The sequence below is a fragment of the Palaemon carinicauda genome, chromosome 21 (assembly GCF_036898095.1).
Source record: "Palaemon carinicauda isolate YSFRI2023 chromosome 21, ASM3689809v2, whole genome shotgun sequence".
NCBI classification, from domain to species: domain Eukaryota; kingdom Metazoa; phylum Arthropoda; class Malacostraca; order Decapoda; family Palaemonidae; genus Palaemon; species Palaemon carinicauda.
This window is the reverse complement of record NC_090745.1, coordinates 47035999-47041036: the sequence shown is the minus strand read 5'-3', so window position 1 is coordinate 47041036 and position 5038 is coordinate 47035999.

Here is a 5038-nt window from a genome sequence, read left to right as displayed (position 1 = left end):
AATAATAATATTAGTAGTAATGGCTGTGCTACTGGCAATAATAGAAGTAGTAATAGCAGTAATAGGGGTAACAATGGTAATATTTCTAATAAAACTAGACATTAGTAGCTATTACTATTTTATCATAAGTAAAGAGGCATTGCTGTTATTGTTGATAATTTTATCATCATCATTATCATTATCATAATCATTCAAACTGGATATAGACACATATACTTAAAACATCCCTTGCTAATTTGCACTTGTTATCTTTGTAATTTTCAAAAAGGGGTGATTTTCGTTGAGTTAGTAGCTATTGTACTATAAACTATACATACGGAATTACGGTACGTTATTTTTTGGGAACTGAACGGTACAGGAAAATATTTTATGGTAGGGTACGAGGTTATGGTACGGTATTTTAACCATATATGAAAGTAGAGAAAAAGTTCCGTACCTTACTGCACTACCAGCCCTGGAGATCAGACTGAAGTCTCCCACCCATCATCAATCCTCAGTGGTCAGCAAGGTGATGAAAAACCGGCCAAATCACGCTCATGAATAAGACACGTCTGAGGTCTTGGTCCAACAGTGAACTGAAAACCAGCGACATTTTTTGTTGTTATGTATACATACACAGACACACATATATATGCGTACACACACATACATATATATATATATATATATATATATATGTAATATATATATATATATATATATAAATATATATATTTATAAATGCATATATATATATATATATATACGTACATACATATAATACATTTACATATCTAGTATATATATATATATATATATATATATCTTTCTTCGTGGCTGAGTGGCATGGTCACTGGCATACAGGTATCCTGGACCAGAGTTCAAATCCAGGACGGTCTGATACTATAGTCTTTGAGTGATTTCACCTGGGGCTCTGATCCTGAGGTCGTTAAAAGAATCAAGACTTTAATGTATTAATATATATGGGTTTTTGAAATATGAAAAACACGTTATATTGTGCAAAAATTTATAATATATATATGTATATATATATATGTATGTATATATAATATAAATATATATATATATATATATATATATATTTATTTATTTATATATATATATATATATATTATATAAATATCTGTATATGTATATATACACACACATATATATATGTATGTATGTTATATATATATATATATATATATCTGTATATGTATATATACACACATATATATATGTATGTATATATATATATATATATATGTATGTATATATTTATATATATATATGTATGTATATATTTATATATGCCATATATATATATATATACATATATATTGTATATATATATTTATATATATAAATATATCTACATATATATATGCACATATATATATATATATATATGTATACATACATATAATACAATGTACATACCTAATATGTATATATATATATATATATATATATAGATGTATATATATGTATATATAAATGATATAAATATATATGTATACATATATATGTATATATAAATGAGTATAAATATATATGTATACATATATATGTATATATAAATATATATAAATATATATATATATATATATATATACATATATATATATACAGTGAACCCTCGCTACTTCGCGGTTCGACAATCGCGGATTCACCACTTCGCGGGTTTTTTTCCATAACCCATATATATATACATATCGCGGATTTTCCGGAAAATTCGAAAATACCGCGAAATCTGAAGACAACCAAATACGATATTTTGTTACCTGTAATTCCATTAATACTGTAATTAGTAATATCTGCTCTTACTGATTGTTCATTGCATTACATATGATATATAATTCAGCACAGAAAGAAATAAAACACGAAAAGAGAATGTGATCATACGATAATACTGTACAGTACTGTACAGTATACAGTACAGTACGTAGTAAAATTAAATCGAACATGAAACGCAAATCAGATGCAGTCATACCATATTAGAATGGTGTAAGGCTGCTGATGGCTACTACTGTACAGTACTACAAATGTAATGGATGTGCTTCTTTTCCATGAATCTTTTGTATGTATATGTACGTAGTACTGCATCCAATAATATTCTTTGTTGCAAAAATCACATTTCGAATAAGCGTACGAGAGAGAGAGATACATAGAGAGAGAGAGAGAGACACACACATCCTACAGTACAACAAAAGCGTAAAATAGCGTACGTAAAGCTGTATTATTATTACAGTATTGTTATTATTATTATTATTGTTGTTGTTGTTAATAAAATTATTATTGGTTATTATTATTATCATTATTATTATTATTACTGTATTACTGTACTCTACTGTTTTATCATACGATATTTCAGTACTGTATACAGTACGTAGTAAAATTAAATCGAACATGAAACGCAAATCAGATGCAGTCATACAATATTAGAATGGTGTAAGGCTGCTGATGGCTACTACTGTACATACAGTACTACAAATGTAATGGATGTGCTTCTTTTCCATGAATCTTTTGTATGTATACGTACGTAGTACAGTACTGCATCCAATAATAATCTTTGTTGCAAAAATCACATTTCGAATAAGCGTACGAGAGAGAGAGAGAGAGAGAGAGAGAGAGAGAGAGAAGAGAGAGAGAGAGACACACATCCTACAAAAGAATAAAACACTGTAGCATACGTAAAGCTATTAAATATTGTTATTATTATTGTTGTATTTGTTAATAAAATTATGATTGTTATTATTATTATCATTATTATTATTATTATTACAGTACTGTACTGTATTATTATCATTATTTATTATTATTATTATTAATACGTACGTTCGGTGATGCGCGGGGCATCTTGTATGAGTTGGTAACCTACGCATCATATACTGTAAGACGGGTTGTGATTGGTTCAAGCACTGATAGATGACGAATCAGAACTCAAGTTTTGTTTATCTAGCCTGTGATTGGTGTTTTGCCATCATCTCCAACCCGCAGCATCTAGGTTCTCGCGGGCCTGGATCGTCCACTCTCTGTTCCCGCGTATCGCTGAGTAGACGTTCTTAAGTTTGTGAATCTGTGCTGTGTGCGACCTTTTTAAGTTGAACTTTTTGTCAAATCCTACTGTAATGGCTCCCAAGCGTTCTGCTTCTCTTAAGGCTGGTAGTGAGCCTAAACGCCACCGAAGGATGATGACGATAGCTGAGAAGGTTACGCTTCTCGATATGTTAAAAGATGGTAGAAGTTACGCGTACCGCTGGGCGCCATTTTGGCATCAACGAATCTACTGTTCGCTATATCAAGAAGGACGAGGCGAACATTAGAAAGACGGCTGCAATCACCTTTAGCAGATCAGCGAAGCGAGTCGTTACAACGCGTAATAAAACGATCGTACGCATGGAAGGTGCTTTAGCTGTGTGGATTGCCGACTGCCGGAAGAAGAACATAGCCTTGGATACGAACACCATCCAAACAAGGCTTTGAGCTTATATGAGAATTTTGCTGCAAAGGAACCTAAAGACAACGACGGCAACCATGCTGAAGATGATGATGATGCAGATGATCCTCAACCAGGGACATCCACTGATTCCCAGCCTCAGAAACGTTTTTCCGCCAGCAAAGGATGGTTCGCGAAGTTTCAGAAACGCTTCGCCCTGAAAAGCGTTTCCCTGCATGGGGAAGGCTGGTTCCGCTGACACTGCCGCTGCTGAAACTTACGTGAACCAGACGTTCAAGAATATTATCGCCGAAGGTGGATACAAGCCGGAACAAGTCTTTAATATGGATGAGACCGGCTTGTTTTGGAAGAGAATGCCGTCGCGAACTTTCCTGTTCAAAGAGAAGCCAAAGCCTCTGGCTTTAAAGCATTCAAGGATCGCGTTACCCTCGTGATGTGTGGCAATGCTGTTGGATTTTTGCTAAAGCCGGGGCTTATTTATAAGTCGAAAAATCCTCGCGCTTTGAAAAATAAAAATAAGAATCTCCTTCCCATGTACTGGATGCATAATCAAAAAGCATGGATTACGAAGATGCTGACCTCCAACTGGTTCCATCAGTGTTTTATCCCGCAAGTCAGCAAATATCTCTTAGAGAAGGGCTTGCCATTCAAGATCCTTCTCCTTATGGATAACGCTGGTGGACACGCAACTGACCTGTCGCATGAGGGCATTCAGGTTGAGTTCCTGCCACCCAACACCACGTCATTAATTCAACCGATGGACCAGGGGGTTATCAGGGCGTTCAAGGCCCTCTACACGAAGAACACCTTGGCGGACCTCGTTGCGTGTGTGGATGCTGCCCAAGATGATGAGGATGAAGATTTTAACTTGAAGGCGTACTGGCGGCAGTACAACCATAGCCACGTGCCTGCAGAATATTCAGAAGGCACTTCAAGAGATGAAACCTGCAACTGTGAATGCGAGCTGGAAGAAGTTGTGGCCCCAGATTGTTTACGACGACGAGCGATTTACACCTGCTGAAATCCAACACTCTGCAGTACGCAAATCTGTGCAGTTGGCTGCCATAATTGGAGGTGACGGGTTTGGCGACATGACGACTGAAGACGTCGACGAGTTGTTGGACTGCCATTCCCAGCCCCTAACTGACGCAGACCTCGAAGACCTGACGAAATCGGCAAGCGAAGAAGAGAGTGAAACCCAGGAAGAGACCCAAGAAAATGTCGAAGAAACGGGCTTAACATCAGAACGGCTTGCCAAGGCCCTGCAACCATGCGAAGGAGTTGAAAGGAATGTTGCAAGAGTGGGACGAGGATATGGTTCGCTCGATGCAATTCTGCAACAAGGTTGATGACATAATGACTCCCTACAAAATGCTCTTGGATCGAAAAAAGAAGCAGCGGGCAACAACTTCCGATCACAATGTTCTTCCAGCCTCGCAAAAAAGAGGCCAGTTCCTGCTAGTACGCCCTTCGGAAGAAATTGAAGAAGTTTCCCAGGAAGAAGTTGAAGAGGTGTCCCAGGAAAAGACAACCTCCGTCTGAAGAGACGTAAAATACTACCTGGCTGCACAGTAGAACACATCATCAGCTTCATCA